We start from the raw sequence: 26,909 nt of genomic DNA, 5'->3' as shown, positions 1-26,909 counted from the left end.
AGGCTGCACGGTGGAGGCTGGGATGATTTTGATGGGAGGCTGCACGGTGGAGGCTGGGATGATTTTGATGGGAGGCTGCACGGTGGAGGCAGGGATGATTTTGATGGGAGGCTGCACAGTGGAGGCTGGGATGATGATGGGAGGCTGCACAGTGGAGGCTGGGATGATGATGGGAGGCTGCACAGTTGGGGCTGGGATGATGATGATGGGAGGCTGCACAGTGGAGGCTGGGATGATGATGATGGGAGGCTGCACAGTGGAGGCTGGGATGATGATGGGAGGCTGCGATGATGATGGGAGGCTGCACAGTGGAGGCTGGGATGATGATGATGGGAGGCTGCATGGTGGAGGCTGGGATGATAATGGGAGGCTGCAGTTGTGTGATGATGATGTGAGGCTGCACGCTAGAGGGTTTTAGAGGCTGCACGGTGGAGGCTCGGATGATGATGATGGGAGGCTGCACGGTGGAGGCCGGGATGATGATGATCATGATGGGAGGCTGCACAGTGGAGGCTGGGATGATGATGATGGGAGGCTGCACAGTGGAGGCTGGGAGGATGATGATGATGGGAGGCTGCACGGTGGAGGCTCGGAGGATGATGGGAGGCTGCACAGTGGAGGCTGGGAGGATGATGGGAGGCTGCACGGTGGAGCCTGGGATGATAATGGGAGGCTGCAGTTGTGTGATGATGATGTGAGGCTGCACGCTAGAGGGTTTTGGAGGCTGCACGGTGGAGGCTCAGATGATGATGATGGGAGGCTGCACGGTGGAGGCTGGGATGATGATCATGATGGGAGGCTGCACAGTGGAGGCCGGGATGATGATGGGAGGTTGCACAGTTGGGGCTGGGATGATGATGGGAGGCTGGGATGATTTTGATGGGAGGCTGCACAGTGGAGGCTGGGATGATTTTGATGGGAGGCTGCACAGTGGAGGCTGGGATGATTTTGATGGGAGGCTGCACAGTGGAGGCTGGGATGATGATCATGATGGGAGGCTGCACAGTGGAGGCCGGGATGATGATCATGATGGGAGGCTGCACAGTGGAGGCCGGGATGATGATGGGAGGCTGCACAGTGGAGGCTGGGATGATTTTGATGGGAGGCTGCACAGTGGAGGCTGGGATGATGATCATGATGGGAGGCTGCACAGTGGAGGCCGGGATGATGATGGGAGGCTGCACAGTGGAGGCTGGGATGATTTTGATGGGAGGCTGCACAGTGGAGGCTGGGATGATGATCATGATGGGAGGCTGCACAGTGGAGGCCGGGATGATGATGGGAGGCTGCACAGTGGAGGCTTGGATGATGATCATGATGGGAGGCGGCACAGTGGAGGCTATGATGATGATGGGAGGCTGCACAGTGAAGGCTATGATAATGGGAGGCTGCACAGTTGGGGCTGGGATGATGATGATGGGAGGCTGCACAGTGGAGGCTGGGATGATGATGATGGGAGGCTGCACGGTGGAGGCTCGGAGGATGATGATGGGAGGCTGCACAGTGGAGGCTGGGATGATATTGGGAGGCTGCACAGTGGAGGCTATGATGATGATGGGAGGCTGCACAGTGGAGGCTGGGATGATGATGATCATGATGGGAGGCTGGCTGCCAGGAGGATGGATGGGGGGAGTGGAAGGAGGCTGCCGGGATGTCAGTTTTTGTGTTTACCGCATGCAATTGGCTGCATGTAAGGCCGGCTTCACACCACGGTTTTTAGGATCCGGGGCTGTCTGATGTGAATCGGACAGCCCTGAATCCGATTTGGCCCCTATTGTATCCCTATGAGGCTGGATGGCAGCTACTTGCTATCTGTTTTGCTGTGTGTCCGGATGGATCTGGGGGATATGGTTTTTTGCCCCGGGCAAAAATTGATCAAAACCGGATCTCGTGCGCTCCAGCACACAATAACATGGGAGTCTATGGGTACCGCATCGCTCCGGAACTTTCAAAAAATCGGGCCGGTTCCTGGGTGCTGAACGAGCGGCGGCTTTGAAAGTCAAGCCGCGCTTGTTCAACACCTGGACAGCGCAGCTGATAGAGCCGCCGGCTGAAATTTCAGCATTTGGACAGCGGCAGGAGCGCGCACTAATGATTCCAGCAGAAAACCGTATCGGACGGGTTCTGTTTCTCCGGGCCTGTCGGGTTCTGTCCGTTGCATCCTGCAAAACACAGGAGGGCGCCACCGCTTCCTAAGTGCATGCACAAACCCAACGCTCTTAAAGTGCCGCCATCTTTGCATACCCAAGTGTTCAAAGACTGCAGCAACGTCAGTAAGGCTACTGTATGTGCTGACAGGAGTGCATTTGCTAGTCATTTTTCCAGCGTATACATTGCTTTTGTGCGTGCACACTTATGCGGTCACTATCTGGAGGGTAGGGAGGTAGCATATAACGGGAAGAGCACAGAAGCGGCCAGAAACAGCACACAGGAAGGGGGCAAAGACATCTCAAGAGAGGCCACGGGGGACACGAGAAAAAGCATAACATAAGACCTCACGCAAGTAAAGTGCATGGAGCAAATGGCTGCCGGCCACAGTGTCCCCATCACTGCCCTCCCAGTGCTGTAGCATTGGGCACCCACTGTGTGTGTACTGTAATCATACAAATTCATAAAATGCTGTATTTCTTTTTTTTTTTCTAGACAATACAATGGCACAAATAGATTCAAAATCTGAGTCACTATTTATAGATGTCCACTGCACTGTTCCATCCGCTGATATGGTATAGTATCCTCAGTCCTCTAATTATGGATAAACAGTAACAACACATTTTAAAGTTATAACTTCAAGTGTGAATATATGATACTATAAGACGCACCTAGGTTTTATAATAGGAATATTGTTGTTGTGATGCTCTGTTTTGGGGGTGGTCTGCTGACACTTTGGGGGGGTAATGTCCACTTATTGTGCACTAATATGCCCCATCCTAGTGTCTAAATGTTTACAAATGCTTGTATTGTGTTTTCCTGTTCTCAATAGAATACATAGTGAATTCACATAACACTGCATGAACCAGTCTACAATCAAGATCTGTAAATGTATATATAAAGTGCTATTAATTGCATGGAGGGTGTAAACATGATACAAGGGAGCAGATTTTTAGGGCAAAATAGCGTAAGATATAAGTAAGGTGGGGTTATACAAAGCGCTAAAGCAATTCTCTCTTTAGTGCATGCTGAAAGCTGGGGTACTGTAAATCAGTCAATGTGTACTGGGTAGTGAAGGACATAAAATTAGCACAGCTACAGACACGTGTGTCGGTGATAGAGATGGGAAGGAAATGTAGGGCGGTGAAGAACTTTTGCGAAGACATGTAAGTGATAACTGACATGTAGCACAGCGCAGATCTGTTAACATGACGGGTAGGTTATCTATAGAGATTAGAAGGAGATGTAAGGGCACTGTCTCACTAAACGACATACCAGCGATTCCGACCACGATATGACCTGGTCAGGATCGCTGGTGCGTCGCTACATGGTCGTTGGTGAGCTGTCAATCAGGCAGATCTCACCAGTGACCAGCCACCAGCCTGCAGCCACTCTTGGAAATGATGCTGCGCTTGGTAACCAAGGTAAATATCGGGTAACTAAGCAAAATGCTTTGATTGGTTACCCGATATTTACCCTAGTTACCAGCGCTTAGCGCTGGCTCCCTGCACTCATAGCCAGGGTACACATCGGGTTACCAAGCAAAGCGCTTCACTTATTTACCCGATGTGTACCTTGGTTGCCATCGTCCGCAGCTTCCAGACGCCAGCTCCATGCTCCCTGCACATTCAGATCGTTGCTCTCTCGCTGTCAAACACAGCGATGTGTGCTTCACAGTGGGAGAGCAATGAGCAAAAAATGAACCAGAGCTGGGTGTAACCATCAGCAATTTCACAGCAGGGGCCAGTACGCTGCTCAGTGTCACACACAGCGAGATCGCTAATGAGGTCACTGCTGCGTCACAAAAAACCTGACCCAGCAGCGATCTCGCTATGTGAAAAGTACCCCTAAAGTGATGCAGAACTGTGGAGCGGACGGGTAGGTAATAGACAGAGATAAGGAGATGTAAGGCGGTGCAGAACTGTGTAGAGGACGGGTAGGTTATATACAGAAATGAGATGTAGGCTGGTGCAGATCTGTGGAGATGATAGTTAGGTGATACACAGAGAGAAGGAGGAGATGTAGGGTGATGCAGAACTGTGGAAAGGACATGTAAGTGATGAGATGTAGGGTGATGCAGAACTGTGGAGAGGACGGGTAGGTAATAGACAGAGATAAGGAGATGTAGGGTGATGCAGAACTGTGTAGCGTACGGGTAGGTTATATACAGAAATGAGATGTAGGCTGGTGCAGATCTGTGGAGATGATAGGTGATACACAGAGAGAAGGAGATGTAGGGTGATGCAGAACTGTGGAGAGGACATGTAAGTAATGAGATGTAGGGTGATGCAGAACTGTGGAGAGGACGGGTAGGTGATACATGATGGATGAGATGTAGGTGGTGCACAAGTGTGGATAGAGTGGGTGATACTAGGGAGGAGTTGAATATATTTGTTTTGTTAAAGGGAACCTGTCAGGTCGCTCTACCGCTCTATCCTATCACTACCTGTCCCTGCACCTTCCTATGTAATCCCTAACTATCCCTGTCTGACCTAAAGGAGCCCAATAATGAGTGAGAAAAATAACTTGTATAGTTACGTGTAGTATCCAGTTGGAGACTAAATAGGCGGGCTCCAGGCTCCATTGTTCCCTCCTCGCGCTGTCTCCACATGTCCCGCTGGGCGTCGTCATTCCCCTTTGGCTGTGCCACGTCCTTTTTGAACTGGCCGCCTCTTCGGATCACGTGATAACCGGGCCGAACTGTCATGTCCGGTCTGGTGCATTGTGGAGCTGATCACGTGGTACAGGCTGTGCTCCAGCGCATGCACAGTGCGCATATTGAAGCCGGCCCATACCACGTGATCAGCCCCACAATGCACCGGACCAGACATGACGGTCCAGCCCGGTTATCACATGATCCGAAGAGGCGGGCAGTTCAAAAAGGACGTGGCACAGCCCAAGGTGAATGTTGACGCCCAGTGGGGCATGTGGAGACAGCGCGAGGAGGGGAGAATGGAGCCTGGAGTCTGCCTATCCAGTCTTCAACTGGATACTACATGTAACTCTAAGCTTATTTTTCTCCCTCATTATAGGGCCCCTTTAGCTGAGATAGTGATTTGTTAGAGGGGTAGCATGACCTGACACGTTCCCTTTAAAAAAGCATTTTACAGTCTGCTAATAGTGTCACTTATTCATTTTTTTTTTCCTCACACTTTGTATAAAATATAGGCATATGGTATACTTTGCATGTGTTTTATTTTAATGTATTTTATTATAGATTGAAACTAAAATACTTATTCCTCTTCTAAAAAAATTTTTAGGCATTGTCGACCGAACACAGCGCCCAGCTACAAACGTTTGATTACTTACAGGATGCTCTGCAAGCGATTAAAGAATTCGAGGAGTGTACAACCTCAAATTATGTTGTTGTTGAGAAAAACAAAGATTTTGGCAATGAAGGTAATGTTTAGGTATAGGGTGTGTATATTAAAAAGGAGCGGTCACCCCACTGGTGCTTTGCAAACTAAAAGCATCCCTGAATACAGCTTGTCTGCTGCATTCAGGAAAGAGCTCCCCCATGTCTCTAGCCCCCCTGTACTACGAGAAATACACTTTAGAAAGTTTCCAGATAGTGAGTCCGGAGGGCATTAGTGGTTATGGAGTCCTCGCAGCTCATGGGGCTTCTCCCCGCCTCCGACTTCTCTGTGCCGCTTCCTGTTGCTCTGTTCCCCCTCCTCAACCGGAACAAGTGTGTAAGCGTATGATCTCACGCAGGCGCACAGCAAGACCGTGACGTGAGCTGCTGGATCCTGCTCTTGACAAGTCCTCGCTGAGAAGGAACAGAGAAGCAGGGAGAACCCCATGAGCAGCGAGGACTCCATAACCACTAATGCCCTCCGGACTCACTATCTGTAAACTTTCTAAAGGCTATATCTCGGAATACAGGGGGGCTAGAGACATGGGGGACCCCTTACCTGAATGCAGCAGACAAGGTGCATTCAAGGGTGCTTTCAGTTTGCAAAGCACCAGGAGGTGACAGGTCCTCTTTAACCGGATTGTGTAAATTTTATTTGAAATTAATTTTTTTTTATTTATATAAAATGAGGAATCACCACTTTTAAACCAAAATTTCGTATGTTTAATATAAATTATTTATATTGCCTTTTCCACAGAAGTTCAATAACACAAAAATAAACTTGAAGGATGAAGGCTGCACTGAATAAAATGAATCCTGACTTCTGCCTTTTGTTTTTGCTGACAGCACTTCTTTTCCTTACTACACTTGCAGGTTTTATACTACTGTGACCTCATTTCTCCGCAAATAACTGTTCCATACTGTTACTTTCCCAATATACTTCTGCTACCCACCCTGCTCCTGTAATTCCATCTCCTAAACTAGGGCTCTGAAACTTAGCAAGGTATATGGGCCGCACATAGATATTCAATTTGGAGTGCCATATTCTTTGTAGGACTAAAGCCTGCTTTACACGTATGAATTTCTAGTGCAATCGCATTTGCACCCGACCCCATCGTTTGTGCGGCATGGGCAATTTTTTTTTTCCCCCATTGCCGCATGTGCCGTATTGCAGCAAGTGACACACATGACTGCAAGTCCCATAGGGAATTAATTGGGCTTGTCGCAGTCTTGCCAGAAGTGATATGGTAGTTTTGCCACGTCTTCCGCGAATGATTGATGTGAATGCAGCCTTAAATCAGATTTATAGGTTTGGTTGTTATTGATGTATCAACTATAAGCATGCAGTTTATTTTCATTTATTTTAAAGTGCCCTTTTACTCTAAGAAATGTCATACATTTTATACTATTCTTGTAAGTAATATTGTCTTACACTTACCACACCGGTCTCCGGCGCATGTGTAGTGCGCATATCGAAGTTAGCCCGTACCACGTGATCAGCCCCACAATGCACTTGGCCGGATGTGACGTTCTGTGCCGAGCATCACATGATTACAAGAGGAGGGCATTTCAAAAAGGACGTGGCCCTGTCCAATGGGAATGAGGACGTCCTGTGGGGTGTGGGGAGATTGTAGCCCGGAGCCTGCCTTTCCAGTCTCCAGCTGTAGACTGTCAGGATATGTTATTTTTCTCCCTCATGATAGTACTCCTTTAGCTCACAGAGGGATGGCTAGGGATCAGATAGTAAGGTGCAGGGACAGGTAGAGATAGGTCAGAGGTGTAGCACGACTTGACAGGTTCCCTTAAAATACCTTTATTCTCACTGAAGTGTTTATCTATCCTTGCTGCATAACAGAATTTTCCAAAATGAGCAGGGCACATCACTGGTGGGGTTGTCATTCTTTGAGTGACATTACTTTTGCCATCCATGCCCAAATTAAATGTTACTATCCTCTTAGCCGCTATCATATGATGTGTCCTGCCATGTTTGCCTGGAACAATGAAAGTTACAGCCAGAAAAAAAAACATTTTACAAGCGTCGTAGAGCTCATTTTACAGGAGCAGGGTTCGTATCAGTCATATATTTGAAAAGTGTTAGCTATGAAGATATAAAATAAAGGGGATCACATTAGTAGTGGTAAACCTCATTACCACACACCAATTAAAAAGGCATGCACGGACCACCCTTTCAGCCAAGAAACAAGCCCTTGTACAGCGCCGTCCAGATGAGGAAAAACAGATTTTCAAACACAGACCTTACATGAATATCTTTTTTGAACACAAAAATAAAGAATGTTTGCCATAGGTTTCAGTACATTATATACTTAAGGCAATGATGGTAAATCCAAAGTGCAAACTATTTCATCAGACACATGCCCTCTTGTCTGTCCGCTCCCATTACTGAGCCAGCAGATTTATTACATGACAATGATTCAGAAGAATTGTAAATGTGGATGTACAATGAACAAATATCAAAAACATGGACTTTGTAGGTGTTTCAATAGATTGAACATTGATTTTAGGATACATTAAAATGTTCAATAATAACCTTGTGTTTAAACAGAATATGTTAAATTTTCAAATTGTTGCTTTGTGTACCAAAAAAAAAAAAAGACTCGAGGGTAAAAAGGATTAAGTTCTATTTACTTCAGTCAAATGGTAACAGGCTTTTCATTACCAGTATGATATAATAATCATGCTATTTTACTGTAACATAAAATATTTATTACAACTTTACAACACAAGTATAATAAACTGGTAATATGCCATACACTATACAATAAGGCTACTTTCACACATCAGTTTTTTGCCGTCAGGCAGGATCCGGCTTTTTTTAGAAAAAACGGATCCGGCATAAATTTTGGAGAACTGTAGAAACGGATCCGGTTTTTTGCTGGATCCGTCTCTGTTCCTGGCGGCTGGCCAATTGGATCTGAGCATGCGCAGACTTAAAAAAACCGGATCCGGTGGCTGGATCCGTCTTTTTCTGGATCCGGTGCATTCCGGCGCCCATAGACTTTCATTGTAGCAAAAAGCTGGAAGCGCCGGATCCGGCGCTTCCGGCTTTTTCGCCGGAGACAAAAAACGTTACAGTAGCCGTTTTTTCCAGACGCCGGAATGAGACAAGTTGCCGGATCCGGCAAAAACCGGATGAAACGCAATGCCATCCGGCACGATCCGGCGCTAATGCAAGTCAATGGGGAAAAACCGGATCCGGCATTGCATTTTGCCGGATCCGGTTTTACAAAAAAAAGCCGGATCGCGCCTGAAGGCAAAAAACTGATGTGTGAAAGAGGCCTAAATCTTAACGTTATTTTTGAAATAAAAAGGTAATGAAAACATTTGTGCAGTGTATGAATTTTCTCTCACAGATTATTTTAATGCTAGAGAACAACATCTCTACACTAATGTGGGCTGGTGGAAACTGTGTACCACACACTAACAGCTAATAACTTCAGGGTAGAAATGAATTGACTTGTGCACTATCCGGTTTCATGAACACTTGTTCTCTTGTACTTTTGAGAGCACATGAGGAATTTGTCTGGAATATGGTCAGATTCACCATCTGAGGAGGCTGAAGATATGGCAGCAGCTGCACTTTCAGGACCTGAGTTCTCTTGCTACTAGCAGTCCTGTAGCTCAGTCATCTGAGCTGATACTTCAGTCAGAGCTTTTTTTTGCTTAGTAAGTTGTTTATCATCAAGTACTATATGGTGATGGCTCCACATAACCAACTGACCAAAAAATTTGTAATAGCAGTGAATCTCCAGGTTTCATTGAAGCATGAATGCCATAAGCTATTAAGAGTTTGCAACAGGCAAAACAGCCCATTCTTCTAGTGTGTTATAAGAATGCCTGAATTTATATAAAAATTATCAACAACATGACCTTTATTTGGCGTTACCTGACTGTTTGCCATGTGTACAATAAAGGTTGTCAGCACAATCAATAAATCAGTACTGATCCCTCATGTGCTCGAGCTACAATCAGCCCTTTCCTGACACGTCATTAGAAATTGCAGCTTAAAATGTCTGGTTCATTTTCTCCTAACTTTATAACAAAAAAGTGTATAGTTCAGAAATTGTGCTGATGTAACGTAGACATGTGGGAAATGTTATTTATGAACCATTTTGTGGCATATATCTGCTTTAGGGCAAAAAAGTTGAAAGTTGTCATATTTTCAAAATTTATTGTAAAAAAAGCAAAAAAAAAAAAAAAAAAAAAAAGGACAATAACACATGAAGAACAATCTCCGAATAACTGGGATCCATTGAAGTGTTCCAGAGTTATCACCTAAAATTGAAATGTTAAAAAAAGGTACAGTCAGGAGAGTGAAATTTGTTTAAAACATTTTTAGGAAAGTAAGAGGCTTGGTGATGAAGGCTTTAAAATCAATTACATTTTTTCAATTGTTATATTTATAAATTTTATATGACGTAATTTTTTTAAATTTTTCTTCACCTATTGAATGAATAAAGTGACCTAGAGACACACTGCTATGTAGAATGTATCTCTATATACCTATATCATGTGTCTGGGTTTAGCCTGCAATAGAGCTCACTGATAACACTTTTAAATCTTCAGTGTGGGCTGTGGCTCATTGAGACATCAGTTACTTGCGAACATTCAGTTAATGAGTCGGAGTCTTGGGGAGATGTATTTTTTTTATTATGTATGTGTGCAGAAAGATGACATATTCTTCAAAATGAGCAGGAGGAGCGCTGGACCCAGCAAAGAGAGATGTGTCGGGATAACGGGACTAAAATCGCTTGATACTGGACGGTTGAGAGTTTTGCATTATACTGTCTTCCCAAGTAAATGGCCTAGAATGCAAATGGCCTGCAATGAAAACCTACCAGGACCCCATACATTCTGAAATCCTCACTGATATATACCTGGAAGCAGTGGCATAACTACAGTCCGATGGGCCCTGGTGCAATATTTGCTCTGGGCCCCCACTCCACGCACACATTGATTAGATGTATGGGCACCACTTAACGTTCTAAATCCTATAAAGACTCACAAATTCATCCCTCTCCCCCTTCATTATGTATTATGTACCTCACCCTGCTATATAATGTACCACATCCTGCTCTGTATGGTCCATCTCCTGGAATATGCCATTATCCTGGTATACATGTCCCCCATTCTGGTATATATGGTCCTCCACAATAGTATAATGCAGCCTGATAGCCCTTGGTATAGTATAATGTAGCTTTGTAGCCATTCATATAGTAAAATGCAGTCTCATATCCCTCCAAATAGTATAGTGCAGCCTCATAGCCATCTATATAGTGTAATGCAGACTCATAGCTCTCCATATAGTATAATGCAGCCTCATAGTCTTCAATATAGCATAATACAGCCTCATTGCCCTCCAGATAGCCTAAATTCTCCCCACACAGATACACTGCCCCCTATATAACTTCCCTATACACTGATACACTGCCCCCTGTATACCCCCCACACAGACACATCCCCTGTATAACCTGCCCACACACAGACATACTGCACCATACCGCCCAATCAGGAGTTGGCAGGATATAGATTCTCTAGCTTGTCCTTGGAGCGCACGCTTACCATTACCGCATGTCATTGCATGTTAACTGTGATGAGTCAACAGTGTGATGAGATCATCAAGGTGCTGCACGCTGCACCATGGGATGACAGAGTTTCCTGGCCGCAATTAAATGTACAGTGCCAGTCCTCCGGTGGCCGTGAACCTGGGAACGACCAGGGCAGACTGCCACACAGTGACAGAGAAGCAGACGCTGGGTTCAGTGGTCGGCGGAGCCAGGCCCCTGTACCTCTAAGGCTGATCATGACCCCTACGAGCGGCCTATTGTTACGCCCTTGCCTGGAAGGAGCCAATACATTCAGATGTAGTCACTAATATATACCTGGAAGTAGCCTGTACGCTCTAGTGTCTTCATTAGTCAAGCAGCTAGACTGTATGGGCTGCAGTCAGGACCTGGAAGGAGCTTGTATTCTCTACTGTATGGGATGCAGTCAGGACCTGGAAGCCCATACATTGTGATGTCCTTACTAATATATACCTGGAAGGAGCCTGTACTCTAGCGTCTTCATTAGTGAAGCAGCTAGACTGTATGGGCTGCAGTCAGGCCCTGGAAGGAGCCTGCACAATCAGAATTAGCCAATAATATAAACCTGCAAGGAGCCTGTATTCTCTAGCATCTTCAGTAGTGAACCAGCTAGACTGTATAGGCTGCAGTCAGGCCCTGCAGGGAGCCTGTATTCTCTGTACTGGCAGAAATTTATACCTGCAAGGAGCCTGTATTCTCTGTACAGGCAGTAATTTATACCTGGAAGCAGCCTGTATTCTCTGTACTGTGAGTAATATATACCTGCAAGGAGCCTGTATTCTCTAGCATCTTCAGTGGTGAAACTGCTAGACTGTATGGGCTGCTGTCAGGACCTGCAAGGAGGTTGTATTCTCTACTGTATGGGATGCAGTCAGGACCTGGAAGACCATACATTATGATGTCTTTACTAATATATACCTGGAAGGAGCCTGTACTCTAGCTTCTTCATTAGTGAAGCAGCTAGACTGTATGGGCTGCAGTCAGGCCCTGGAAGGAGCCTGCACAATCAGAATTAGCCAATAATATAAACCTGCAAGGAGCCTGTATTCTCTAGCATCTTAAGTAGTGAAACTGCTAGTCTGTAAGAGCTGCAGTCAGGGCCTGCAGGGAGCCTGTATTCTCTGTACTGGCAGAAATTTATACCTGCAAGGAGCCTGTATTCTCTAGCATCTTCATTAGTGAAGCAGCTAGACTGTATAGGCTGCAGTCAGGGCCTGGTAGGTGCCTGTACAATCTGAATTAGCCAAAAATATATACATGCAAAGAGCCTGTATTCTCTGTACAGACAGTAATTTATACCTGGAAGCAGCCTGTATTCTCTGTACTGTGAGTAATATATACCTGCAAGGAGCCGGTATTCTCTAGCGTCTTCAGTGGTGAACCAGCTAGACTGTATAGGCTGCAGTCAGGCCCTGCAGGGAGCCTGTATTCTCTGTACTGGCAGAAATTTATACCTGCAAGGAGCCTGTATTCTCTGTACAGGCAGTAATTTATACCTGGAAGCAGCCTGTATTCTCTGTACTGTGAGTAATATATACCTGCAAGGAGCCTGTATTCTCTAGCATCTTCAGTGGTGAAACTGCTAGACTGTATGGGCTGCTGTCAGGACCTGCAAGGAGGTTGTATTCTCTACTGTATGGGATGCAGTCAGGACCTGGAAGACCATACATTATGATGTCTTTACTAATATATACCTGGAAGGAGCCTGTGCTCTAGCTTCTTCATTAGTGAAGCAGCTAGACTGTATGGGCTGCAGTCAGGCCCTGGAAGGAGCCTGCACAATCAGAATTAGCCAATAATATAAACCTGCAAGGAGCCTGTATTCTCTAGCATCTTAAGTAGTGAAACTGCTAGTCTGTATAGGCTGCAGTCAGGGCCTGCAGGGAGCCTGTATTCTCTGTACTGGCAGAAATTTATACCTGCAAGGAGCCTGTATTCTCTAGCATCTTCATTAGTGAAGCAGCTAGACTGTATAGGCTGCAGTCAGGGCCTGGTAGGTGCCTGTACAATCTGAATTAGCCAAAAATATATACCTGCAAAGAGCCTGTATTCTCTGTACAGACAGTAATTTATACCTGGAAGCAGCCTGTATTCTCTGTACTGTGAGTAATATATACCTGCAAGGAGCCTGTATTCTCTAGCGTCTTCAGTGGTGAACCAGCTAGACTGTATAGGCTGCAGTCAGGACCTGCAAGGAGCCTGTATTCTTTAGGCTCTACCCTGGGGGGAGCAGTTGCCCGGTGAGGCCCCGTACTGTGCGCCCCATGCCCGGTCCGCAAGTATTTGTTTGGTAGAGGCTAAATCCAAGTCGGCTAAAGGACCTCTGCTGACGTCATGCCCATGTAACCAGAAGGGGCGGCGCCTCTTCCTCCATAGAACAGAGCAGAGAGAGGAAGCTGTGGGTGTCATGGCGGGAACTGGAGCGTTTTGTGCGGATTTGGAGTGGTTTGTGGGGTCATTCTCCATAGAGCACATGTCATAGCGGGATTTGGAGTGTTTTGGGGTCACAGATCAGGTAAGTGAATGTTCATGCACGAGCTGGGGAGAACGGGGTGATGTTGCTTGCATGGGGCTGCATGTGCATGCTGGAGGGGGGTCTGCCTGGGAAGAAGGGGGTGATGCTTGCATGGGGCTGCATGTGCATGCTGGGTGGTCTGCCTGGGCAGAAGGGGGTGATGTTGCTTGCATGTGGCTGCATGTGCATGCTGGAGGGGGGGCTGCCTGGGAAGAAGGGGGTGATGTTGCTTGCATGGGGCTGCATGCTGGAGGGGGTCTGCCTGGGGAGAAGGGGGTGATGTTGCTTGCATGGGGCTGCATGCTGGAGGAGGGTCTGCCTGGGGAGAAGGGGGAGATGTTGCTTGCATGGGGCTGCATGCTGGAGGAGGGTCTGCCTGGGGAGAAGGGAGTGATGTTGCTTGCATGGGGCTGCATGTGCATGCTGGAGGGGGGTCTGCTTGGGAAGAAGGGGGTGATGTTGCTTGCATGGGGCTGCATGCTAGAGGAGGGTCTGCCTGGGGAGAAGGGGGATATGTTGCTTGCATGGGGCTGCATGCTGGAGGAGGGTCTGCCTGGGGAGAAGTGGGAGATGTTGCTTGCATGGGGCTGCATGTGCATACTGGAGGGGGGTCTGCCTAGGCAGAAGGGGGTGATGGGGCTGCATGTGCATACTGGAGGGGGGTCTTCCTGGGGAGAAGGAGGTGATGTTGCTTGCATGGGACTGCATGTGCATACTGGAGGGGGGTCTTCCTGGGGAGAAGGGGGTGGTGCTTGCATGGGACTGCATGTGCATGCTTGAGGGGGGGTCTGCCTGGGGAGAAGTGGGTGATGTTGCTTGCATGGGGCTGCATGCTGGAGGGGGGGTCTGCCTAGGGAGAAGGGGTGATGTTGCTTGCATGGGGCTGCATGTGCATGCTGGGTGGTCTGCCTGGGGAGAAGGGGGTGGTGCTTGCATGGGGCTGCATGTGCATGCTGGAGGGGGGTCTGCCTGGGGAGAAGGGGGTTATGTTGCTTGCATGGGACTGCATGTGCATGCTTGAGGGGGGGTCGGCCTGGGGAGAAGGGAGTGATGTTGCTTGCATGTTGCTGCATAATGGAGGGGGGTCTGCCTGGGGAGAAGGGGGTGATGTTGCTTGCATGTTGCTGCATACTGGAGGGGGGTCTGCCTGGGGAGAAGGGGGTGATGTTGCTTGCATGGGGCTGCATGCTGGAGGAGCGTCTGCCTGGGGAGAAGGGGGTGATGTTGCTTGCATGGGGCTGCATGTGCATACTGGAGGGGGGTCTACCTAGGCAGAAGGGGGTGATGGGGCTGCATGTGCATACTGGAGGGGGGTCTTCCTGGGGAGGTGATGTTGCTTGCATGGGACTGCATGTGCATACTGGAGGGGGGTCTTCCTGGGGAGAAGGGGGTGATGCTTGCATGGGACTGCATGTGCATGCTTGAGGGGGGGTCTGCCTGGGGAGAAGCGGGTGATGTTGCTTGCATGGGGCTGCATGCTGGAGGGGGGTCTGCCTAGGGAGAAGGGGTGATGTTGCTTGCATGGGGCTGCATGTGCATGCTGGGGGGTCTGCCTGGGGAGAAGGGGGTGATGCTTGCATGGGGCTGCATGTGCATGCTGGAGGGGGGGTCTGCCTGGGGAGAAGGGGGTTATGCTGCTTGCATGGGGCTGCATGTGCATGCTGGAGGGGGGTCTGCCTGGGCAGAAGGGGGTGATGTTGCTTGCATGGGGCTGCATGTTCATGCTGGGTGGTCTGTCTGGGGAGAAGAGGTGATGTTGCTTGCATGGGGCTGCATGTGCTTGCTGGAGGGGGGGTCTGCCTGGGGAGAAGCAGGTGATGTTGCTTGCATGGGGCTGCATGCTGGAGGGGTGTCTGCCTGGGGTGAAGGGGGTGATGTTGCTTGCATGGGACTGCATATGCATGCTTGAGGGGGTGTCTGCCTGGGGAGAAGGGGGTGATGTTGCTTGCATGGGGCTGCATGTGCATGCTGGAGGGGGGTCTGCCTGGGGAGAAGGGGGTGATGTTGCTTGCATGGGGCTGCATGTGCATGATGGAGGGGGGTCTGCCTGGGGAGGAGGGGGTGATGTTGCTTGCATGGGGCTGCATGTGCATGCTGGAGGGGGTCTGCCTGGGGATAAGAGGGTGATGTTGCTTGCATGGGGCTGCATGTGCATGTTAGAGGGGATCTGCCTGGGAGAAGGGGGTGATGTTGCTTGCATGGGGCTGCATGTGCATGCTGGAGGGGAGTCTGCCTGGGGAGAAGAGGGTGATGTTGCTTGCATGGGGCTGCATGTGCATGCTGGAGGGGAGTCTGCCTGGGGAGAAGATGGTGATGTTGCTTGCATGGGGCTGCATGTTCATACTGGAGGGGGGTCTGCCTGGGAAGAGGGTGATGTTGCTTGCATGGGGCTGCGTGTGCATGCTGGAGGGGGGACTGCCTGTGGAAATGGGGGTGATGCTTGCTTGGGGCTGCTTGTGCATGCTGAAGGAGGGGTCTGCCTGGGGAGAAGGGGGTGATGTTGTTTGCATGGGACTGCATGCTGGGAGTCTGCCTGGGGAAGTGGGTGTAGGTTGCATGGGACTTTGTGCTCGGGGTCTGCCTAGGGAAGGAAGTGCGCTGCCGCTCGCCCTGCCGGGTACGCTGCCGCTGTAACCAAGGTTTTCCCCCGGCGCTGCACCTTTAAGGCTAGGGCCCCCCTGTTTTGGTTGCTGTGATGTGGTAGTGGGCTTCATACAGTCTGATCAGAATGTACAGTAATAACCTCATGTTCAGGTTGTACATTTTAGCTGATGGGCATTAGATCACGGTGTGAATATTGGGAGGGGTGGCCATGTCTTTTTGTACAACTTAGGCAGGATTTTTCTTACATAAATGTCTTTGTTTTCTTCTAGGTGTTGTGGGTTTCCTCCATCTTCTCTCACCGTGCCCTCCACAGTAGTGACCTCTTTGGATGCCAATTCATCATTTGTCATCTCTCCACCAAGTGCAGTGCTGGTGTCTCCACCATCCGTGTTCTGCCAGGATAGGTGTGACCCAGCGCCCCTCCGATGTCCAATAGATGAGTCTAAGATCTCTGAAATTACCCTCCCCTCTTCCGAAGGCTTGCTAGGGTTGGTTCTGTGGGGGTCTACCACCTTTTGATTTCCTTTATCCAATATTTAGTTCTCACCTTTACCATATTTGCCTTACATACTGTCTGTAATTTGATGCTTCTCTGTCTTTTTTTCTGGGCTTTGTTTTATGTTTTTTGGGTCATCCTAGGACGTATTATCTATGGCACAGGGCCCACCTAGATCCCCTTCCCTTTACCCACGCTCGTGTCCTATAGTGTATTCAATGAGAAATGAATTTTGTGTTCAGTACCGCCATATAATTTCTCCTACGCCTCATTGGGGGACACAGACGGTGGGTGTTATGCTGCTTGCCACTAGGAGGACACTAAGTAAACCAGAAAAAAATTTAACTCCTCCCCTGCAGTATACACCCTCTCGCTGGATGAGATTTCTCCAGTTCTTGCTTAGTGTCTGTAGGAGGCACTTGGATCTGGCTTCAGACCCCACTGTTTTTATTTTCCTTTTTGATTTTTCTGTAAATTTTTTTTTGTTAATTAACGGAGTGAAGGGGGCGAGTGTTCCTTTCTAAGGCCCGCTCTTCCCCCGAACCAACAACAGGCAAGCACGCGGAGTATACTTCCCCGTACACTTTCCTGCGACGAACAGGGCTGATTCCTCTGGCGATGGTTCCTTTACTGTCCTGGTAATCCACAGATACGAGGGCATGAGGAGGGCTCTGGAGCACAACAGATGAAGCATGGAGTGCAATGGAAAAGACTGGAACAGCGCTTCCGAATGCCCTGAATCAACCCCATAGCTCTCCATCCCCCTGCCCATAGGGAGGATCGATTGAGCATACCCCTTTAAGAACGCCTCCAGCTCTGCTACATCAGCCCAGGAGGATGAGAAGACCTGCATGGGTGGTCCCGGACAGCGCGGCCGGCCTGAGCACTGGAGTAGAGGTATGGGGTCGGTTCCTGTTTCCCGGGAGAGGTGCTGACTTTGTCTCAGTGGAGGTGCACAGGCGAAGACCCCCTCCCCCCGCTCTCGGCGCTTACCGTGGGTAGGCAAAAAGTTTAGTCCCTGGCTTTTCTGGCCTACTAGGCCGCAATTTGAATAGCGCCGCCCACGCTAGCGCTGCCGTCCCCCCTCCTTGGCGCCTCTCGTCCCTTACGAGACGCGAAATCCTAGTCTCGGGGGCCATGTCATTTACTTCAGCCTTCTCTTGACTCGGACTGTGAGGCGCGCACTCTGCCTGATATCGGGTGACACCACAGGGCCACCGCTATTCCTCCCGTGGACACAGCATATGACCGGGGTAAGCTGTATCTGCCCTCAGAACAAAGCTTAACCCGTTCCCAGCACATTCCCTGCAGCTGCAGACCAGACTCTGCTTTTAACCCTTTCAGGAGCGCTATGTCTCAATCTAAGGAGGCTAAACGGGCTGCTAAGAAGCACACCGCGTTTTTTACCTTGTGTACCACTTGCAAGAATGCCTTGCCCAGTGCCCAGACTAATCCGTTATGCACGGGCTGTGACCCGGCCTGCGCTCAAACGTTCCTCGCCGCTGTCGCTGCTGACGGACTTCCTGCGTTTAATCCCCATGAGTGGGCTGCGTCCCTGTCACGGTCGGTGGAGTCACTGACCCAGGCTATAGACTCACTCGGGGAGACCTCTTTAAGTCAGAAAGCGTCTTTACCTCCCAAGAAGGGCTCTGGCGACGGCCGGGAACCGTCCACCAGCAGGGGCCGTACTTGTTCAAGGGATGGTCAGGTCTCTAGAAAGCGGACCCATGACGCGTCCCCTAGTCACGCTCACGCTTCCGCATCGGTGAGTTCTGTCTCTCGCTCTCCCTCTCCTAATGTTCGCAGTGAGCACGACTCTGAATTCGAATCTGACACGTAAGCCCCTCAGAATCCCCCAAATGACCAAGAGTTGCTTGATTCTCTTATAGAATCAGTCAACAGGATTCTGGAGTTGGATGAGGAAAATATTCCCGCTCCAGCACACGCTATCTCATTTAAGAGAACCAAACGTGTATGCAGGTTATTTACCAGCCATCCGGAGTTTAAGGACATTGTCCAGAAACATAGGGATCGGCCACATAAGCGGTTCACAGGGCAAAAGTCTACTGAGGCTAATACCCTTTTGTTCCAGACCTAATGAAGGATTGGTTACAGTCCCCTTCGGTGGACGCTCCTATCCATTTCTGAGGGCTCCTCAGTCAGAAACCCCTCCGATCGTGAAATTGACTACCTTGCCCGCTCAGTTTTTGAACCTTCAGGAGTGGGGCTTTTTCCATCTTTCACGGCGACTTGGGTCACGAAGGCAATGGCCGCCTGGGCATAAGTCTTAATTCCAGCCTTCCAGGGCACCAATCTTCCACCCGGAGGCAACCAGTGTCGCCAGGCAGATAATTCACGCAGCGGACTTTGTAGTGGACTCTTCTTTAGATGCCGCCAATTGCGCTGCTCAAACTGCCGGGCAGATGCCACATCTAAAAGATCGTTGACTTCTCTGCCCTATCAAAATGGTCGTCTTTTTGGAGAGAAACTGGACCAGCTCATTTCTGATACTACCGGGGGAAAAAGTAAATTCCTTCCTCAACAAAAGGCTGTTCGGCCGTTTCGGAACCAACAGCCGACGTGTTTTCGATCTCTTCGCAACAACTCCAGTTGGTCCTCTTCTACCTTCTCTTCCGGTTCAGGTCGGTCCCCACGCGGAGACAGAGGATCCCAAGTCTAACCGCTCTTGGACTGTGAAAAATGAGGATGAATGAACTCATGGAGATCAACATCCAACACTGCGGAGACACCATCACATGTTTCTCAACGCAGTGATTCCAGAGCAATGCCCCCATCCCTTATGGGAAATATGCAAAAACATGCAAAACACAAGCTGCAGAGACACCATCACATGTTTCTCAACGCAAGCAATGACAAGCCAGGTCTTTCCCCGGGAAGGAACAACCACGGGAAGGGCAGTCTCCAATAAAGGAAACCACCTATGCCAAAACATGGTATCCATCCACAGACAGCTGTTTCGGGGTATTGCCCCTCATCAGTGTGGAGTAGGAAACTGGCTAGTAGGAGCAATGCCTAGTAAAAGACTGTGAAAAATGAGGATGAATGAACTCATGGAGATCAACATCCAACACTGCGGAGACACCATCACATGTTTCTCAACGCAGTGATTCTAGAGCAATGCCCCCATCCCTTATGGGAAATATGCAAAGAGACTGCCCTTCCCGTGGTTGTTCCTTCCCGGGGAAAGACCTGGCTTGTCATTGCTTGCGTTGAGAAACATGTGATGGTGTCTCCGCGGCTTGTGTTTTGCATAACCGCTCTTGGAAGCCCAGGCCTAGGGCATCTGGATCTATGGGAGCCAGATCTCATAGATCTTCTACGCAATGACTTGTTGCAGTATTCGGCAGTCACCGACAAAGTAGGCGGTCGTCTACTTTCGTTCTGTCACACCTGGCTCGCGGTCGTCAACAGCAAGCGGGTTAGGGAGCTGGTGGCCTCCGGATACAAGATAGAATTTTCTTCCCCTCCAACATGGTTTTTCCCATCATCCTCCTCCTCCTCCCCCCCCCCCCAAGAAAAAGACAAGAGCCTTCCTTCGGGCTGTTCAGGCTCTGCAAAGGAATGGAATCATCACTCCGGTCCCTCAGCACGAAAGGTTCAGGGGTTTTTATTCAAACCTTTTTGTGGTTCCAAAGAAGGACGGGACGATGTGGCCCATTCTGGATCTCAAACTGTTAAATCAGTTTGTCAAGGTACGGAGATTCCGAATGGAATCTCTGATCAGTTGTCGCTTCCATGGAAAAAGGAGAGTTCCTAGCATCCATCGACATCAAGGACGCTTACCTTCACATTCCGGACTTTTTCCCGACCGACGTCTCACCATTCGTGGCAGCGATTGAAGCAGTCCCATTCGCACAGTTTCATCTCCCTCCCTTACAACATGCATTGCTGTTAGCTTGGGACAAGAACCTGTTCTCCCTGGACCGTTGGTTCCTTCTTTCTGTCCCTGCGGGTCACATAAGCCCTCAAGTGGTGGACACTGAAGTCCTCCCTGAATCAAGGGAGGTCTCTTCTCCCAGTAAGATGGTTGGTAGTAACCACCGACTTAAGTCTTCTAGGCTGGAGTGCGGTCTTTCGTCACCACACGGGACAGGGTCGTTGGTCAACTCGAGAGTCACGTCTCCCCATCAACATTTTAGAGATACAAGCGATCAGATTAGATCTACGGAGTTTTCACCATCTCCTCGCAGGTCACCCCATCAGGATCCAATCCGACAACGCCATGACTATAGCGTATATCAACCGCCAGGGAAGTACTCTGAGCAGGATGGCCATGCACGAAGAGAGTCACATCCTCCATTGGGCCGAGACCAACCATTCGCCCATCTTAGCAATCCACATCCCGGGCGTAAAGAATTGGGCGGCAGATTTTCTCAGTCACCAAGGCCTTGCCTCGGGAGAGTGGTCTCTTCATCCGGAAGTCTTTCAGCAGATGTCATCGGTGGGGGACTCCAGATGTGGATCTCATGGCCTCAAGACTAAACAACAAGGTTCCTCAATTCATTGTCCGATTGTGCGATCCATGCGCCATCGGAGCGGATGCCCTAGTTCTGCCGTGGCACCGGTTTCAGCTCCCTTACATCTTTCCCCCTCTTCCCTTGCTTTTGAGGGTCATCAAGAAGATCAGAATGGAGGGAGTACCAGTAGTCGCGCCAGATTGGCCGCGCTGATCATTGTACGCTGAACTAATGCAACTAGTCGCCAACGTCCCCTGGCGACTTACAGATCGCATGGATCTACTCACAGGGCTTGATTTACCACCAGGACTATGGGGCCCTGTCTTTGACGGCGTGGCCATTGATTCCTGGATTTTAGCACAGGCTGGGTTCTCTCACGACGTAATTTCCACCATGATTAGTGCTAGGAAGCCTGTGTCCATGCGCATCTATCACCGCACCTGGAAAACCTTCTTTTCGTGGTGCAAGGATCATGGTTGATCCCCTCTAGTGTTTTCCATTCCGGCCATATTGGCATTCCTTCAATCCGTATTAAAGTCAGGCCTCCCGCTTAGCTCGCTCAAGGGCCAAATTTCGGCCTTGTCAGTGCTATTCCAACGCAAAATTGTCACCAAACTTCAGGTCAAGACGTTTGTTCAGGGAGTTTCCCATGTGGGGCCTCCTTATAGAAGGCCATTAGAATCATGGGACCTTAACCTGGTTCTTACAAGAGGCTCCATTTGAACCGCTGCAGGACGTGCCACTGACCATTCTCTCTTGGAAGGTGGTCTTTTTAGTGGCAATTACGTCAATTAGACGAGTTTCGGAATTGGCGGCCCTGTCCTGCCGTCCTCCGTTCCTGAATTTTCATCAGGACAAGGCAGTTCTCATGACGTCCCCGTTCTTCCTGCCCAAAGTAGTCTCCTCTTTCCATCACAATGAGGAAATTGTTTTGCCTTTTGTCCGGCACCAGTCCATCGCATTGAGAAGGTCCTCCACACCCTGGATGTGGTTAGGGCTCTGAGACGGTACATAGAATCATAGAATCGTAGAGTTGGAAGGGACCTCCTGGGCCATCTGGTCCAACCCCCTGCTCAAAGCAGGATTCGCTAAATCATCCCAGTCAGATGTCTGTCCAGCCTCTGTTTGAAGACTTCCATTGAAGGAGAACTCACCACTTCTCGTGGCAGCCTGTTCCACTCATTGATCACTCTAACTGTCAAAAAGTTTTTCCTAATATCTAATCTGTGTCTCCTCCCATTCAGTTTCATCCCATTGCTTCTAGTCTTTCCTTGTGCAAATGAGAATAAAGTTGATCCTTCTACAATGTGACAGCCCTTTAGATATTTGTAGACAGCTATTAAGTCTCCTCTCAGTCTTCTCTTTTGCAAACTAAACATTCCCAAATCCTGCAACCTTTCCTCATAAGACAGTGTTTGCAGAACGGTCACCATTCTGGTCGCTCTTTTCTGAACTTGCTCCAGTTTGTTGATGTCTTTTTTAAAATGTGGTGCCCAAAACTGGACACAATATTCCAGATGAGGTCTGACCAAAGAGTAGTAGAGGGAAATAATGACTTCACGTGATCTAGACTGTATGCTTCTGTTAATGCATCCTAGAATTGCATTTGCCTTTTTTGCTGCTGCATCACACTGTTGACTCATATTCAGTCTGTGATCTATTAGTATACCCAAGTCTTTTTCACATGTGCTATCACTTAGCCCTATTCCTCCCATTCTATATATGCTTTTTTCATTTTTATTGCCCAGATGTAGTACTTTGCACTTCTCCCTGTTAAAAACCATTCTGTTAGTTGCTGCCCACTTCTCCAGTTTATTTAAATCTTTTTGAATCCTCTCTCTCTTCTCTAGTATTAGCTATCCCTCCTAACTTTGTGTCATCAGCAAATTTAATCAGTTTACCCTCAATTCCTTCATCTAAATCGTTGATAAAGATGTTGAACAATACAGGGCCCAGGACAGAGCCCTGTGGTACCCCACTTGAGACATTCTTCCAACTGGATGTGCAGCCATTTACGACCACTCTTTGGGTCCAATCACTAAGCCAGTTATGAATCCACCTAACAGTTGCCTTGTCCATTCCATACTTAGTCATTTTTTCAATAAGGATTGTATGAGAGACTTTGTCAAATGCTTTGCTGAAGTCAAGGTATACTATATCTACAGTATTTCCTTGATCCACCCAATCAGTGATACCGTCATAGAAGGAAATTAAGTTAGTCTGACATGACTTATTAGTTACAAACCCATGCTGACTCTGTTTAATCACTTCATTCTTATCCAGGTATTGACATACATGTTGTTTAATAATTTGTTCAAAGATCTTTCCTGGTATAGAAGTCAGACTCACCGGCCTATAATTGCCTGGGTCCACCTTCCCCTTTTTGAAGATAGGAACAACATTTGCTCTTCTCCAGTCTTCTGGCACTTCTCCTGTTCTCCAAGAATTTTTAAAGATTATGGAGAGGGGTTCAAAAATTTCTTCTGCTATCCTTCAGTACTCTGGGGTGTAATTCATCTGGACCTGGAGACTTGAATTCATTTAGGTTAGCTAAGTGTTTCCTCACTATCTTTGTTTATAGATATCCTGGATTCTTCTATTCCCTTAATAGGACAGTGAATAACAGTTGATGTTACATTTCCTTTCTGAGAGAAAACAGATGCAAAATAGGAATTTAAAAGTTCAGCCTTCTCAACATCCTGTCTTACCATTTCATCATTTTCATCCTGTAAAAATCCTATAGCATCTTTGACTTTTCTTTTACTTTTGACACATCCCCAAAATCCTTTATTATTGCTTTTGACATCTCTTGCAAGCCTCAATTCATTTTCATCTTTAGCTAATCTGATTTGTGCCCTGCAGGTTCTGCAGACAGCATTATATTCTTCTTTAGATATGCCTCCCTCTTTCCATTTTATAAACATTTTTTTCTTCCTTTTTAGCATGTGCTTAAGTTCTGTGTTCATCCATCCTGGTTTCCTTAAATGCTTCCTATTCTTCCCTCTTTTCGGAATTGTTAACAACTGTACTTTGAGAATTTCATTTTTCAAGATTTCCCATCCTTCCTGGACATTTTTGTCTTTAAGGATATCCAGCCATTGGATCCCTCCAATTCGCTTTCTGAATCCCTTAAAATCTGCCTTTCTGAAATCTAACCTTGACGTCTGAGTCTTCACAGGTCTTCCGCCTCTAGTTATCCAAAATTCTAAAATAGCATGGTCGCTACCTTCTTGGGTCCAAGCCACTTTTACCTCCTCAACCATTTCCTCCCTGTTTTTAAGGATTAGATCCAAGGTAGCAGTTCCCCTTGTTTTCTCCCCTACCTTTTGGAAGATAAAATTGTCAGCAAGAGAGGATAAGAATTTCCTTGACCTGTTAGTTTTGCCTGAGAGAGATTCCCAACAAATGTCTGGATAGTTGAAATCTCCCATGACAACTATGTCATATTTTTTGGAGAACTTGGCCATTTGATGCATAAAGAGTTCATCCATATCTTCAGCTTGCACAGGTGGCCTGTTGTAAATGCCTACAATGGTGTCTTTTCCATTGTTCTGTCCTTGTATTCTTACCCAAACAGTTTCCACAGAACTCCCAGCTTCAATCTCTGTGCAGATATACGCGTTTCTAACATACAATGCGACACCCCCTCCTCGTTTATCAAGTCTGTTTCTTGCAAATAAGTTGTATCCTTCTAGTCTTGTATTCCAATCATGTGTATTGTCCCACCAAGTTTCAGTGATTCCAATGCCATCATATTTCTTTTCCTGTGTTAGTAGTTCCAATTCTCCTTGTTTGTTGCCCATGCTTTGTGCATTAGTATAGAAACATTTTAGTTTGTGATTGGTTTCTCTTTCTCCAATATTTTTATTAATTAGATTCTTTCGTCTTTGTTCTTCCTTTCCACTTCTAATAGCAGAGTTCTCAATAGCATTTGTCAGGTGTATGGCTTTTTCTGGTCTTTTGCTTCCCTTCCCATGTTGTTCTAGTTTAAAGCTCTCCTTACATCTCGCGGACAGCTCCATTCCGCAAGTCAGATGCCCTGTTCATACTTCCAGAGGGGCATAGGAAGGGTCTAGCCACTTCAAAAGCAATGCTAGCCAGGTGGATTCGTTTGGCGATTCAGGAATCCTACCGTGTGTCAGGAACGCGCCTGTCCCAGAAGGGATTAAGGTACACTCTACCCGCTCAGTGGGCGCCTCTTGGGCCATTCGGCACCAGGCCTTGGCAGAACAGGTCTGCAAGGCTGCGACTTGGTCGAGTCTGCATACTTTTACAAAGCATTACCAAATTCATTCTCAGGCCTCTGCAGATGCAGTTCTCGGCAGACGCATCTTGCAATCGGCAGTACCACAGTGTTGACTCTGGTACATGGGGTATTAGCAGATGTATGCTCCCCACCCAGGGACTGCTTTAGGACTTCCCACTGTCTGTGTCCCCAATGAGGCGTAGGAGAAATAGGGATTTTTATGTACTCACCGTAAAATCCATTTCTCTGAGCCAGTTATTTGGGACACAGCACCCACCCTGTTTAGCCTATTGGCTCACTGTAGCATTCTTAGGTTTTGACATAGTAATGGTTATTGTTCACTGTTTATGCTCCTGCTTTTTTCACTGAACTGGAGAAATCTCATCCAGCGAGAGGGTGTATACTGCAGGGGAGGAGCTAACTTTTTTTCTGGTTTACTTAGTGTCCTCCTATTGGCAAGCAGCATAACACCCACTGTCTGTGTCCCCCAAATGATTGGCTCGGAGAAAAGGATTTTTGGTGAGTACACAAAAATCCCTATTTTTGCAGCTGAAGTGCCCGGAGACTTTGGTGCAAAATGTTTTTTTTTTTTTGTCATTAATCTTTAATGTGCCTTAATTCATTGTTTTGATTTCTAAAACTAATTATCATTCATGTGTATGTATACATATATTTATATATTTTAGTTCTATTTGACTTGTAATAAAAATAGTTTGACAGATATGAGTTGAATTTTCATTTCTAGAATGATAAAGCTCGGTGTGACATTAGTGGATTTCCGTATTTTTCGCTTTGTAAGACGCACTTTTTTCCTCAAGTTGGGAAAATTCGGGTGCGTCTTATAAAGCGTACATGCCTTACTAATATTGTGGGTGTAGGCCGAAGGCTGGGATGAGGGGGGGGGTGCCCGGTGGTTGCTGGCCGCTGCTGCAGGTGTCTCCAGTGCCTAGCGGTGCTGCGTGAGTGGACAAATTAGCGGAGTCCACTGCACACGCACAGGGAAACGTGGAAGTATCGGGGCTCTGGCATGTCGCAAAATGTCGGTAGAGCCCCGGGCATTGCCGGACACCCACGCAGCACCGCTGGGCACCGGAGAGAGCAGCAGCCAGCAACCGCCAGAGACCCCCGCACCAGCGCGCTGCACATCAGAGCTCCCCCTCATCCCTGCCTGCGACCTGCAGAATCGCCCCACTCTTGCCTCCTCCAGCAGCGACCCTGGGACACCGCTTCACCGCAGCCACGACCCCTGGGTAAGCAATAAGATGCATGGATTATAAGAAGCACCACCATTTTATTAAAAAATGGTTTTCTTATTTTTCTCCGAAAAATACGGTAACTGCATTTGGATCTGTATCGGGCTGTGTCCACACATTGTGGTTTATTGGGGGAACTATCTGCAGGGAAGTCCTCACCAGTAGACCAGACCCGCACTTCCATGGAGCCCATACAGCCGGACCAGCTGTA

At 48.0% G+C, this 26,909-nt stretch overlaps 1 long non-coding RNA gene across 1 annotated transcript; it reads right to left on the bottom strand.

The window, feature by feature from the left end:
• Positions 1 to 8,125: 8,125 nt before the first annotated feature.
• On the bottom strand, positions 8,126 to 12,538 carry LOC141088015 (uncharacterized). The gene is made up of 2 exons (XR_012231821.1): positions 12,448 to 12,538; positions 8,126 to 9,796 (listed from the first exon to the last, which is right to left on the bottom strand). It is a non-coding gene; the product is annotated as an uncharacterized lncRNA (long non-coding RNA).
• Positions 12,539 to 26,909: the final 14,371 nt, after the last annotated feature.

The sequence above is a fragment of the Dendrobates tinctorius genome, unplaced genomic scaffold, assembly GCF_039654945.1.
Source record: "Dendrobates tinctorius isolate UK_male_01 unplaced genomic scaffold, ASM3965494v1 ptg000007l, whole genome shotgun sequence".
Lineage (NCBI taxonomy): Eukaryota > Metazoa > Chordata > Amphibia > Anura > Dendrobatidae > Dendrobates > Dendrobates tinctorius.
This window is presented reverse-complemented; position numbering and strand designations above follow the sequence as displayed.